Genomic DNA, 15,013 nt, shown 5'->3' on the forward strand with positions numbered 1-15,013 from the left:
GAATTTCTTCCTGGCTGGTCAGGGTTCTATGCATTAAAGCACAAGATTGATGATCCATACCATTTTTATTCAAGCAAGTATAACTGCAGATGCTAGTCGAATAAACACTAAAACTCTTTTGGAATATCACTATGCTATATGCCTCAACAATATCCTGTAGCAGGGAATTCCACAGGTAGTTATTCAAATTGCAGTAATTATTCTATTATGTTTTAGGTCCGTTCTTCTTCCTTTCCAATAGAGCAGTGTTAGTAATTTTTGTCTTTGTTCCTATAGAGGCTCTCACGCTTGAAAATTCTTCTAATCACTTTAATTCCACTTCTCTTTCATTGTCTGAATTAATGAAGAGTAATCAGTTAATGTTAGTACAGTGCTTTGAATAGGTAAAGTGCTACATAAATGCTAGATATTAAGTATTTAATTATTATTTATTTTACTGTTGTTGTTCACTGGACTTTTTTCTGCTTTTATAGTCAGTGGTCAATGGGAAACCAGTGATGGCCCAGCAATTCATTCAGCCCAAGCTAAGCAGCCAGGCACACCTGAGCCCATCACCATACCGTGGCTTCTAAATGTTTCAGAGCTACAGCTCTTCTGGCACAACCAGGTGTCCTTGCACAGAGTTTAAAGCTGCAGCAAAGACCTTGTGCCCAATACTAACGAATAGCATTTCCATCCTGCAGCAAGGCTCAGATTCCAGCCTCACTGCAGCTATCCACTTACAGCATCTGCACTTTGGTGATAACAGATGGGGAGGTCTGCTCACTCACTGTGACAGCAGCAACCAGGACAGATTGCAGTCATTTCTCTGAAAGTAGTTCTGTCAGTGAATCCAGTCCTGAAACCATTATAATCCTAGTGGTACCAGCAGGGAACTTCCTCTACTACTGGAATCCTGTCTAATAGGACTCTAAGGTTATGTCTAAATAGGAATCCCATACAGCACATGTAGCTATATCCAACCAAGCTTTGATCTAGCTAGCCTGAATAACAACAAGCAGTGATTATTCACCAGATAGCGGAGACAACCCTATTTAAATCCCTTCATCTCAGCAGGCAGGGCAGGGAATTGAACCAGCGGCTCCCACCTCCCAGGTAAGTGCTCTAACACAGGGCTAAAGGTTGTAAAGGAGGGCTGCTGTCTCCCCAATGGGCTATTTCATGCAGAGTTAGACTGGTGCCTAAGCCATTTCTTCCAAGAATGGCTTGGGTGCCAAAGCCACCTGACTCCAGGAGAGAGGTTCCTAGCTGTGGATCACAAGCAGAAATAGGTGCCTCCCTGCAGCCTGGACGTAGGTACTAAACTCCCTGAAATGGGTGGGGCTTAGCATAGCCCTCTTCTCGGCATCTCTCATTGGCTAGCATAGGCAGTTCCCTGTTTATGCATCCCATTTGCAGGCGCCTATGTCTTTCCATGCATTGCGCAGGGAGCCTCACCACCTAAACCAGGCTTTGGGGAGCCCTGTGATTTTCAAGGCACCTAGAACTTAGTATTGCAATCTTGTGTGTTGCAATGCCCAAGTCCCTTTATGGATCTGGGCCCTGTGGCCTAATTTTCAGAGGTGATGAGCAACCACAATTCCAACTGAAGTCAATGGGCTCTATGTTTATTGTCTCTCCAAATCAAAAAGGTGGGTGTGTTTTAACTGCCATCCCTACTAACTCTGGCTAGGATATCAGACTCAAGCTGAGTTCCTTCTCTCTTATTCATAACACAAGTGATAAATTATTCTGTGGCCAAATTAGGCCCTCAGTGACCTTGTCAATGCATTTACACAGGTGTAACTGAATGGAACATAGTAGGCAATTCTGCTGAGGCTGCACATGGTGGAACAGAATCCCGCTGTGTTTCTCATTCTCTTAAGGGTGTTGGCTCTTCAGGGCTAATAACAGCAAAGTTCTTTGTGTCACTAAACTCAGCAGATCTGACTATACACAAAGGGGAGACACTTTTGAATAAAAAGGTCAGTCTCTAATGTTCCAGGTTACTTTAACTCCTTCTGGGGTCTCTGATGCAGTCCCTCTAGGAGTCGCTCAAAGACACCAAGGCAGCGAATGGCAGCTCCAAAGGGATAAAGCTTCATAAAGCTGCTTTTCTCTTGGTCTGGCTCAAAGCCACTAGCTCAAGATTATTTCCGAGTTGAGAAATCAAAGGAAAGTGATGGAGGCAGAGTTCAAGTCTTCCGGAGGGGAGGTGTCATCGTGGACAAGGTTCCTGGTGTGGCACATGAAGGAGATGGATGGCCAGCACACGTAAAAGAGGTCACAGAGAGTACGCTCACTCTAATCACTCCCCTCCCACAATGCCCTGTTCCTTACTTGCTGCTTTTAGGATATAAGCAGCTACAGGCATGATTTTATCAGGGGACTTTGACAGTCTGATTTCTTTTATCCCTGTTCTTACTGTCTCCTACAGAGAGCTGCCAGCCAGGAGGGCGAGGAAGGGTTTCTGTTGTAGGGCTCTCCAGGTAGAGACCCACAACAATAGCCTCTACCGCAGGGGGTGCAAAACATAGCAGACAACCAAATGCAATCTCCAGTGTTGCGAAATGTGAGGAGCCCTGGTAAACCAGCAACTGAAGAGCAGAGAGTCAGGAGGAGAAAGAAGAGAGTGAGCAAGAGAGTAAGACAGAGAGACACAAATGCAAAGCGCAGAGTAGGAGGGTGAAAAGGAGTGAGTTAAGGAAATAAAAAAGAAAAAGTGCCGAGGAGAGAAACAATGGGCAGCAAATGGTGGGGGGAGGAGAAGAAAGACGGCAAGAAGAAAATATGACAGAAATGTATGAAAACCAAACTCCAGGCAAAATTCTCCTCTCTGAGCTACGTGGTTGATCTCAACTGATTTCCCTATTATCTCTAAACACCTGGAAATCTAGTTGAACTACCAGAAGGGTTTGTTTGTTCATGTCGGGGCCCTCGTGCATGGGCAGATGACATTGAGGGCTTATAAGCGTAAATGTGTGTGCGTGTGAAAAGGATGGGAATATCCATGTATGTGTTAGCAGAGGTGTGTGTGGAAGCTAATGTATGCGGCAGAGAGAGTATAAAGATCAGTTGTTGAGGTGTGTGTCTGGGCACGTATGGGAGGGGATTATATGTGTTGTGGCCAAGTTCCTCCTCTACCTTGGTGGGTCCTGCACTTATTGGCCGATTTGCTCACCTCAGTAATCTTCCCCTCTGGTGGAACCCACAGTCTGGGTCAACTCCTCCTGTGTTGGATCAGGAGTTGGGAGGTTTGGGGGGAACCCAGGCCCGCCCTCTACTCCAGGTTCCAGCCCAGGGCCCTGTGGATTGCAGCTGTCTATAGTGCCTCCTGTAACAGCTGGATGACAGCTACAACTCCCTGGGCTACTTCCCCATGGCCTCCTCCAAACACCTTCTTTATCCTCACCACAGGACCTTCCTCCTGGTGTCTGATAATGCTTGTATTCATCAGTCCTCCAGCAGCACACCCTCTCAGCTCCTTATGCCTCTTGCTCCCAGCTCCTCACACATGCACCTCACTGATTAACTGAGACTTTTAACTAGTTCCAGCCAGCCCTTGATTGGCGTCAGGTGTCCCAATCAATGTAGCTATCTCCACTGCCTTCTAGAAGGATCTTAATTGGCCCTAGGTGTCTTGATTAACCTGGAGCAACTGCCATTTGGTTACCATGGTACCAAGGATTTGTTTAACCTGGGGCTAACATACCTGTTCTCACTACTTTACTGTAGCCATCTGGCCTTGCCCTATCACAGTGTGCAATATGCCAGCCTCAAAAATCATGCTTCCCAAAATAACAAGATTGAAGTAAAAATCAAAAGATTTTTTAAAAAATAATTTGAGTTATTTTAATTGCCTTCTCATTCCAGATCATTTGGGGTGCACTCACTTTGCATTTTCAAGCTTTTCTTCACAACTAGGAGGGCTAGAAATGTAATTAAAAAAAAAGAAAGCTAAGATTCTCATAAAGTCTCCTGATTCCAGCAGCTTTAAGAAAAACACCAAATATCATAAGACTTCTGGGAAAAGTGTGTGTGTGTGTGTGTGTGTGTGTGTGTGTGTGTGTGTGTGTTTCTGACAGGGTGTACATATAGTGAGTATGTGTGTTGAGGAATGTATTTATCTGTGCTTACAGTGTGGGTCTATGCAGGGTCTATGTCGGTTGGAGGCTGGATGGCTCCTCTACCTGAAGATGCTTACAATAGTGAGTGTTCTTCTCCATCCTGACTGGCAGCTGTCTTTGCCGGATGTGAGCAGGGAATGACGGCTTTGGTACAAACCACAGCTGAAGGCTGATGCCTACTCAGAGAAATCTTCAGAGCAGTTTCCAAAAGCTCCTATCACAGCCTTATTCTTCAATGAAGTAAAGGGGGCAAAGAAACAGCAAGGCTCTCCTCAAGAGGGAAAGAGATTGGGCCGAAGGAAGAGACAATAAACAAGAGTGTTCCATCCTCCTTCACCAAAGCAGGAAGGGAGCATGGTGCAGATTCTCTGGCCCTAATCATGCTGCAGGGGCTGGGAAATCCTTGTGTCCTCTGGCTCATTAACTCAGGCTGCTGCTGTTTCACCCAGATCAGTGTATCATCAAAGAGTGTATTCAACCCACAGCACTTTACCTATTGATGGTTTTCATGGTGTTTATAGGCATATCCATCTGTGTAACAGCATGAAACATTTCTCTGGGGAATCGGATTGAGAGAATCTTTCCCACTTAATCTCTATTATGGATTTGGCCTTCTGTATAGGATTTACCACTTAACCCATTAAATCCTATACACAGCCAGCTATTGTTCTGGATAACGATGAGCTTCGTAATTTAGTTGTGGGGTGGTGAAACTCTTCACTGTGAATTGTCTTTTCACGGAACACAGCTTCTTTGTTAACCCCTGACTGGCCTAGCAATGTGAAAGCAGCCTGGTGACATAGCACAGTGTCTCTTTCTTCACCTCATAACTTAGCCAGCGAGAGGGGATTCAGTCCTCATAAATATAAAGTCCCTCACTCAATGAGAGGAAAGAAACAGCACAGATAAAAAATGTGGGGAAGAACCAAGCCACCTCATCTGTAACATTAAAACAAGTTTATTTTTATATGGTGTCCTTAATAGCATCTTTATGTTGCTTTTCTTGTAGGAAAGCATTATATTCACCTCTGGGAAGGTTTCAGAGTAGCAGCTGTGTTAGTCTGTATCCACAAAAAGAACAGGAGTACTTGTGGCACCTTAGAGACTAACAAATTTATTTGAGCATAAACTTTCGTGGGCTACAGCCCACTTCATCAGACGGTCACATAAACACAACCCTAACTGGAAACCTACTGACTCAGCTCCAGCCCAGAGCCCGCGCCCCCTCCCGAACCTCAACCCCCTACCCCAGCCCAGTGAAAGTGAGTGATGGTGTGGGAGAGCGAGCAACGGAGATGGGGGGGAATGGAGTGAGTGGGGCGGGGCCTCGGGGAAGGGGCGGGGTAGATCCTGGATTGCCTTTAAATTGAAAAAGTGATTTTAGGCATAAAAAGGTTGGAGACCACTGACCTAGAGGATAGAGGGTTATAGGGAATTGCCAGCAGGGATGTGAAACCAACCTAATTTCTTTCTTAGACAGGGTTACCGGACTAGTGGAATGGTGAAGGGGGAGGGAAGGAGTAGACGTGATATATCTTGATTTTAGAAAGGCTTTTGACACAGTCCCACATGACATTCTCATAAGCTAAATAGGGAAATGTGGTTTAGATAAAATTACTATAAGGTGAGTGCAAAACTAGTTAAAAGAGCATACTCAAAAAATAGTCATCAATGGTTCACTGTCAAACTGGGAGGACATATCTAGTGGGGTCCCGCATGGGTCAGTCCTGGATCCAGTACTAATCAATATTTTCATTACTGACTCGGATAAGGGAGTGGAGAGTATGCTCATCAAATCTAAAGATGACACCACGCTTAGAGGTGTTGCAAGCACTTTGGAGGGCAGGATTAGAATTCAAAACAACCGGGACCTTGGAGAATTGGTTTGAATTTAACATGATGAAATTCAATACAGACAAGTGCAAAGTACTTCCACCTAGGAAGGAAAAAAAAATCAAATGTCCAACTACATAATGGGGAATAACTGACTAGAAGGCAGTCCTGCTGAAAAGGATCTGGGGTTATAGTGGATCACAAACTGATTATAAGTCAAAAATGGAATACAATTGCAAAAAAGGTGAATATCATTGTGGGGTGTATTAACAGGAGTGTTGTATGTAAGATACAGGAAGTAAATGTCCCACTCTACATGGCAATGGTGAGGCCTCAGCTGGCACACTGTGTCCTATTCTGGGCGCCACAATTTAGGAAAGATTTGGACAATCTGGAGAGAGTCCAGAGGACAGCAACAAAAATGATAAAAGGTTTAGAAAACTGGACCTACAAGGAAGGGTTAAAAAAACTGGGTCATGTTTAGTCTTGAGAAAAGAAGACTGAAGTGGGACCTGATAATCTTCAACTATGTTAAGGGCTGTCATTAAGTAGACAGTGATCAATTGTTCGCCATATCCACTAAAGGCAAGACAAGAAGTAATGGACTGAAGCTGCAGCAAGGGAGATTAGGTTAGACATTAGGAAAAACTTTCTAACTATAAGAGTAGTTAAGCTCTGGAATAGGCTTCCAGGGGAGGTCGTGGAATCTCCATCACTGGAGGTTTTTAAGAAGGAAAGTCTTCAACAGGACTTTTCAACAGGAAAGTCCAGTCTGATGTACTGACTGGACACCAAAACTCCGGTTACCGTGTTGCGCGGGGAGGCACTGGGTCATTAACCCTTGTCAGCCCCTGCTCAGCGGGGGCTATTTCCTACCTGCAGGCAGGCTCCTTGTCAGGGTGCAGCAGCTCCTGTCCAAGCCCCAGGGCAGAGGAAGACAGCTGGGGGAGAGGAGAAGAGGAGGGGGGGAAGGGAGGTGGATATGATCAAACGAGCAAGGGGGAAGGAGGGAGAGGAGCAAGTGATGGGAGCGGGGTCTTGGGGGGAAGAGGTGGAGCAGGGGGCAGAACCTTGGGGGTCCAGTTACCAGCAATTAGAAAGGTGGCAACCCTAATATGGATGTGACTATAAGATCTCACCCTAAATTAGAGATGATTTCAGCTTTGGTAAGACTAAGTGATGGAATCTTCTACTTTATCTATCAGTTGATATGTGCAGGAAAGCAACAATGAAGAGTGTCTAGAAAACTCCTGGTCTGCCTTTCCAGATGGTCCTCCTGGCTCAGGTTTCATTTAAAGCTGAAAACAAGGGGGAGAAAGCAGTAAAGTTTCTTGCAGCTGCCCTTCCCCCACTGCTGACAAGTAAACAACTGTGTGCAGAGATAGTAAACTAATTAGAAACCTAATCCCATCTTCATCTGCAGCCAACATTGCTATGACACCTTCCGGGAGACATGAGAGAAGCCAGGGAATGAGAAGGGAAGAGAAGGAGATAGAAAAACAATTTGCGAAGGCAAAGAAAAGCAACGCAAATTAATTTTATACATACGGTGGTCAAAGATAGCTCTTAATCCAATGAGATGCTAATGTAGGACCTGGATCTTTACAATATGGGGGGAAACCCCAAATAAGAAATACTGTTTCTGGAGTGACTATATTAAAACGAGTCCAGAAGAAAAATAGAAAAGTAACAACTTCTTTCAATAATAAATAAATTCAACTATATGAGCAAGATAGCAGGAAAATTCTGGTTTATTCCAGAATTCCATCCACCTAGTCCCCTAGCAGCATGTGGAGTGGCAATACACTGAACTCATGAAACCCTCAACTAATGAAACAGAAGACAGAAGCATTGCATCATCAAAACAATCCCTTCTTAGCTGATCCTATCCTAAGTGCCAGACACTGTTACCTAGCAACTTCAGAGAACCCTTAATTAACCCTTCAATGAGTATCACAAGACACAGCAAAAAGAGACAGAAATAAAGTCTGAAATGACATGGTTTTGTTCCTTTAGTCTATATCATGTTTTAATGTTTATATAGCTTCAGTTTCAAGAATCAACATTTCAGAGGTCAATAATTTACAGTGATAATTAGCGGAGGGACGGAGATAAACTTTGAGTTTAAAATGAGGGCCAGCCCTGTTAATCAGCAGTATTGACAATTCCAAGCATTTAACAAACAAAACGAAACGAAACAAAACAAAAAATTCAAGAGCTAAGTCCCCCAAATTCATGAATTTAGCTTTAAAATAATTAAATTTGAAAATAATACATTTTAGATTCCTTTCATTTGTCTTCTGGTGTTCGCGTATTTATGATTCACATTGTTAAGGTTTTGTCCATGACCAAAAATTTACTTAAAAAAAAAAAAAAAAAAAAAAAAGCTGAAATTCTCAGATAACAATAACAGGGTTCAAAAAAGAAGTAGATAAATTCATGGAGGATAGGTCCATCAATGGCTATTAGCCAGGCTGGGCAGGGATGGTGTCCCTAGACTCTGTTTGCCAGAAGCTGGGAATGGGAAACAGGAGATGGATCACATGATGATTACCTGTTCTATTCATTCCCTCTGGGGCACCTGGCACTGGCCACTGTCAGAAGACAGGATACTGGGCTAGATGGAGCTTTGGTCTGACTGAGTATGGCCGCTCTTATGTTCTAAAAACCTAATTTCAGCTTTAAAAAAAATCAAATATCACTAGGACTCATGAGATAATTGTGAGAGTTGGCAACCCTGATTCAGAGACAGCAAAGTGATGCAGGGCTGTGTAAGGCAAAGAGGATTTTATTGAGCAATATTGACCTCCTGCATTTAGTATTTTCTGACAATTAATGACGGTCTGGGGGAAATGAGAAGCCTTGGAGCTCTTAACTAAGCTGGTCAGAAAGGCCTGGTGCCACAAAGGTATTTAGGTTTCAATCTTCCATTGATTTCAATGGATGTTAGGACCCTAAATACCTTTGAGGATCTGGGCCAAAGTGATTTGAAATACCCAGCCCAGTGGTAATTATTGCTATTATAAACAGTGAAAAGAAAATATAAAGTAATTGTTATTCTATCTATGTTGTGTCTCAAGTTCTGTGTGTTGTTGGGTATTTTGTTTACTATGGAGCAGAGAAAGGATCATAATCAACTTAACAATCACCCTTCTTTCTGAATTTTTACCTATTGTTCTTACAAGGAACACCTCAGGTTACTATAAGTGAAAGAAATTGGACAGAAAATATAGTTTTCCCTATGTTTCCAGTTTGTTTACTTTGTTCATCTGACAACATTTTGGTGTCTAGTTACCTTTACTGTTTCTCCGGAACGGTCATTTCTGCTGTTTGTTTGGGTCTTTCACACAGCAACACGAGGAGAGACAAACACTTTTTAAAAATAGGACAATGTGACAGTAAACATTGACAGGTGGTCTTAGAGGCAGATATAGTACCTGAGACATTTACTCATTTAAAAAAAAAAAAGACTAGATTTCATGCTGTGTCCTTTTAATAGCTGAGACACAGTGAAAATGGGAAACCTGGACTTCATTTTCAGCCTTTTTGTCAGGGGCATAACAGGAGTATCCAAACTTCACCCAATTTTGGGCTGCAATGATAACTTGCCAAGAACTTGAGGGTACGCCAAATTTGGATTAAATGAAGCAGATTGCAGCTATCCATCTTTATATTTAATATGGTACTGTTGCTCACAGTAGGTTCCAGCATGCAATGCTCTACACCTCTGTCCTGACTCAAAGAGCAAGAACAGGAACATTGATCAAGATGGAACATTGTATGCTGGAATCTATAATCTCTGTGGACCACATCCCCCTATTAAAGATGAGGTTGGCTGTATGCTACATTATATTACAGAACGTCATGGCTCATACCTGTCCTAGAGGCTGCATTTTGTCTTGTCTTGGCTTACAATGCCCTTTATATTGCAGTCTCTGCTGTCTGATGTCGTGTGAGTCTATGAATATATCCTTCTTCAAGTGCAGGGCCTCACTGTTTTCATCTCAAAATCTTCCTAATGCTGCTAATCTCATATTAACAGCCTACTGACACAGCAGACACCAGGAGAAACAGAGATTGCCAGAGACCAGCTCTCTGGCCCTGTGACCGTGTGCTGGTCAGATCTGGATTAATACTTGAAGAGATTTACCCCAGGAAGCCTTGTTACACGTGCGTGTATCTCTAACATGCTTTGAGCTACTGCAGGAGAGGGGAAGCATGGAACCTATGAGTTTACAGATGGTAAACATGAAAATAAAAACCCTCGGACAACTCAGGCTCATTTCATTTGTTTTTCTGCATAAAAATCACAATTATAGGGAACAGAAATCCTTCCCTTCTCAGCTAAGGGGCACCTACGCGGAGACGGACATCCCACATACGACACAAAATGCATTATGATGTACCCCAAAACAACATCTCCCTCTTACTGTATAAAACTGACAGCTGATCTCCCTGAATTTAATCCTTTCTAATACCACAATCCGTTTTCTGGAAATTAGGCTTTGTCTACATGGGAAAGTTTTATTGGTATAAACTCACATATGAATTTAAACTGATAGTTATATCGGTATAACCCTCCATGGAGGCACTCTGAGTCCATTGTAAGTGTGGCCTCTTTTATTTTGGTTTAGCTTAAAAATAGCTACACTTATACTGGAATAAATGTCCACGCAGAAGCATTACACCCCGTATAACTATACTGGTATAACTGGTAAAACTTTCCTATGTAGACAAGGACTCCTTCTGAAAAATAAAATAATCTCCCAGAAACTGCTATGCTGATGTTGGCTTGTCTCTGATAGGGTTGCCAGTTTTGGTTGGGCGTATTCCTGGAGGTTTCATCACATGACATAATCTTTAATTAAAGATTAATATTTAATTCCTGGAGACTCCAGGAAAATCCTGGAGGGTTGGCAACTGTAGTCTCTGAGTCAGGACTAATCTCCCTAAAAGATCAACATATTTTAATTTTGCCTGGTAAGCTGCCAATGAAATAAGTGACCCTGTTATTGAGTTACTGTACTATTGTGTGTGTAACTAATGGTGACTGTAGGAGGTTTGCCTTCAAAGCACCATACTGTCCCCTGTAGGAATAAAGAAAGAAGTACAAAAACATTCCCCCATGCCTTACAGAGCAGAGCTGAACTTTTATTCCATCACTTACACTATGATGCCTACCAATCCAGCTGAGCTTCTTGAAAGATCAGCCTGCATCTCATGCAAACCTTTGGTTTAAAAACAACTCTGCCTCTCTCCAGTTTTCTATACCTGTAATATAATTGTATTATTGTTGTTGCTTTTATTTCTTTTCCCTTTTCTTTATTAGCAGGGACATTTGCATGGAAATAGTCAGTCACTTAGGAGCTGATCTCCTGCTGCTTATTTTCACTTCCCCCTCCCCCTGAAACAACGATCCTCTGTTTTTACAATCACACTCATCCCCACAGCAACCACTGTAATGTCACCAATACAACACCGCTCTCTCCTTCCAAGGACCAAAATATTCTTGGCCGTCCTCCTTAAATGACACACTTGAACAGTATATTTGCATATTGCTAACTTACCTCATTTTCATGCTCTCTCTCTTGCTCCCTGTCTGATTCTCAGTGGGGACTATTCCGCAACTGTTTGCCTCTTTCAAAATTGATTCCTTCTCCATATTTGGGAATTTGTGTTGGGCACTAACTGGTACAACCCATTCTCTTCCCACAGTGCACACTGGGAGTTATAGTTTCCAGCAAGGAATGTTGTTTTCCAACATGCAGACAGCCAGCAAAGGCAACAGAAAGAAAGATGTCGGAGGATGACCCTTGTTTTCCTTCTTAATTATAACCCATCCCCCGTTTGAACCGTGTTTTAATCCTCTGGTTTGTTATACCTTCTCCTCCTCAATTATATCTATCTAGGTTTTCATACTGCAGTCATCACCATGACATATGAGTGCCTCACACAACAAAGCACACATTAAAGACCCTACTACATTCTAGTTTGGTAAGCGATGCTATTGCACAATATGTTTATCTCATTATGGAAGGGAGCAGGTGCTCCTCTTTGCCTGTGCTAAGTAATTATATGCAAAAACCAGGATAGGGCAACAGTAAAGCTGATACATTTCAATCACACTACCCCTCCAATCAGAAACATCAGAGTTAAATCCCCCTTAAAGCCTTTTCTCTGCCACCTTAGGCATATGCGTTGCATTAATGACTTTCATTAAATGATCACACACAATAGTGGACAACTAGCAAACATACAAAACAGCATAACTTATCCTGCCTCTCAGCTGGAAGTATATGGTTGGAGGCAGTTTTCTCATTGTGTAATACTGATTTATGTTCAAACTGTGCTATTTTCCATAATAGTTAAGCATATGTAGTATTTTATATTACTGCATGTACACGGTGAGGTCATGTAATGAAGGAGGCAATTGTAATGCCCACACTGCAGCTCATTGGACAAACCGTTTCATCCTTTTTAAAAAGTACTGTAGTAATGAATGCATGAATACTCATGCATAAAAAGGATTCCTGAGGAGATCTGATGGTGTGTAGTAGTACAATGTAGGGAGAAGAAGCCCTGGAAGGCTTGCATTTATCTAGTATATCAGGAAGCTACTGGCCTTGAGTACACCACCCACCCTCCTTTTAACAACTTTCCAAGAAGCACCACTGATAGGTTTCAGAGGGAGCCAGCCACATGCTGCCACAATACAGGGCCCTTGAGGTTCATGGAGGAGAAACAGGAAGAAAAACAGGAATTCCTTCAAAAAAGAAACTGTGCATTGTGCCCAGATCCAACATATTTCACAGTGTAAGCCCTGCCCCTTTCTCTCAAGACTGCTCCCTGCTAGTGTTTTTGTTTATTTATTTAGAGAGAGAAAGCTTGGGACCTCAACTTTAGCTAGTCAGCTTTTGCCAGTTAATGGAGCAAACTTCAACCTGACCCCGAACTCTGAGTTTGGCTACTTTAAAATAACTGTTCTCTAGGTCCTTGAAAACTGTTTGGTTGAGTAAATGTATGTTGTTAGGGCGACACCTTGTGACTAAACAGAAGAAATGCAGTCTCCTAATCTTCCTGATTCCGGCTTCTTTGACTCTCCTGCTTACCAGTGGAGCTGAAGGTGGAAACTTTGGCTTAGACTCAGTTCTTTTATAGGAGAAGTCTTGGTGGCTAGAGAAGTCAAAGATTTTGATAAGCTTTGTGTCCTTATTTGAACCAAAGGCAAACTCTGAGACTCAAGCCCTTTGAGACTCATCACTAAGATAGTATCAGAGGGGTAGCCATGTTAGTCTGAATCTGTAAAAAGCAACAGAGGGTCCTGTGGCACCTTTGAGACTAACAGAAGTATTGGGAGCATAAGCTTTCGTGGGTAAGAACCTCACTTCGTCAAATGCAAGAAGTGAGGTTCTTACCCACAAAAGCTTATGCTCCCAATACTTCTGTTCGTCTCAAAGGTGCCACAGGACCCTCTGTTGCTTATCACTAAGATAGAGACACATACCCTATCCTACATCAAGAAAACTCTTCTCTCTCATGCATACACAGACTTGCAACATCAGATCTTCCTCTCTTCCAGGGCTGTTCATGTCTTTTCAGCATGTCATCACTGCATTCAAACTGGGATTTATAGACAGAAATGCATAAGCGTGCCATCTTGAAGTCAATCCTTTCACAATACAAGATAATCCCTACATTTCTCTATAACATAGTGCACTTTAGAAACTTTTCAGGATGGTATGTGCATGACTCTCTGAGCACACTTTTAATTGGGAATGATCCTTCACTACATGTATTCTGATATAGTATTAACTTCAAGGACTTAAAATGCAATATATTTGCAATGTGGCCAAGTTAGAGTGGCTATGAGCACCATGCTGCCTTTTACATTTGATTGGTTCCAGCCAGCTCGGTCCCTTTGTCTACAGAAGACATTAATTTTCCAAAAAATAATAATAAGATAATATAGACTTGCAAAATTCAATTCCCCCACTCTCACACAGCAAATATTTTTTGTTTTTGGAAGGTGAGTAACTTTTTTATTATAATTTAGCTTCCTGGTAGTCAGTAGGTGAGAGGGTCTTGTGTGTGAGCAAGTAAATGTTCATGACAATTTTGTATGGCTTACATAATGATGCTTTGCACAGACAGCCCTTTTCAGCTGTAGCGATAAAGAACTTTGCAAATCAGGTAACAGAGGATAAGTGACCTGATTTTTGAGGATGCTGATCACCCACAACTCCCCTAGAGCTCCCACTAAGTTCCAACTGCTCAACATTTTTGACAATCTGGCCATACGTGACTTTCTTAAGGTCACATAGCAAGTCAGTGACAAAGAACAGAACCTGGAACTCCTGATGGCTCCCATTATCAGTTTCAGTCATCTAGAGTGACCATAGCTGCCCCATGTTCAACGAGTAGTATCCCTCTGATACAATAACTACCAACAGTAATAGCTTTTAAAAACACTTAAAGGGCTTCTGTCTGGATTCCAGAGAACCTGCTTTTTTCTTTAAATAAGTCACTCCCCCCATGCTCTATTGTGTTCTAATGCAGTATAACAAAAGTTTGCTCTTTACAGCAATTGTGGAATTTCAGGCACCCAGGGCCTGATTTTCAGAGATGCTGAACTCCAGCTGATTTCTCGTATGCTTGTGGATGCTCAGTACTTCTTAAAATCAGGTCCCAAGTCCTGAAGGGTCAGTTGTGTCATCCCAGGTGGGCCCAGTGGGTTCTGAAATCCTCACTTGCATGGAAAGCTGTGGCTTAGCATTTGCTGTGTTCAGGGCTTCAGAGTCCACAGCCATCGCAGCTCAATGAAGATTTACTCTGCCATAAAGAATGGAGAAAATCAACAGATAAAGTAATTCCATTTCTACAGCCATCCGAGGGAAAGTGGGCCAGCCCTTCCCACCCCTGCTCAGCATAACCCCTGGAACCTGAATCTAAACTCTACATCTACAAACCCCTCACATCCTCTCGGCTCAGTTTTAAATCTTAGAGCAGACGGCATTCTGCTCGATTTCCTCCTCCAAGAGCAAACTACAAAGAAACTACAATTCCCATAATCCTCT

Source organism: Chrysemys picta, chromosome 1, assembly GCF_011386835.1.
Source record: "Chrysemys picta bellii isolate R12L10 chromosome 1, ASM1138683v2, whole genome shotgun sequence".
NCBI classification, from domain to species: Eukaryota; Metazoa; Chordata; order Testudines; family Emydidae; genus Chrysemys; species Chrysemys picta.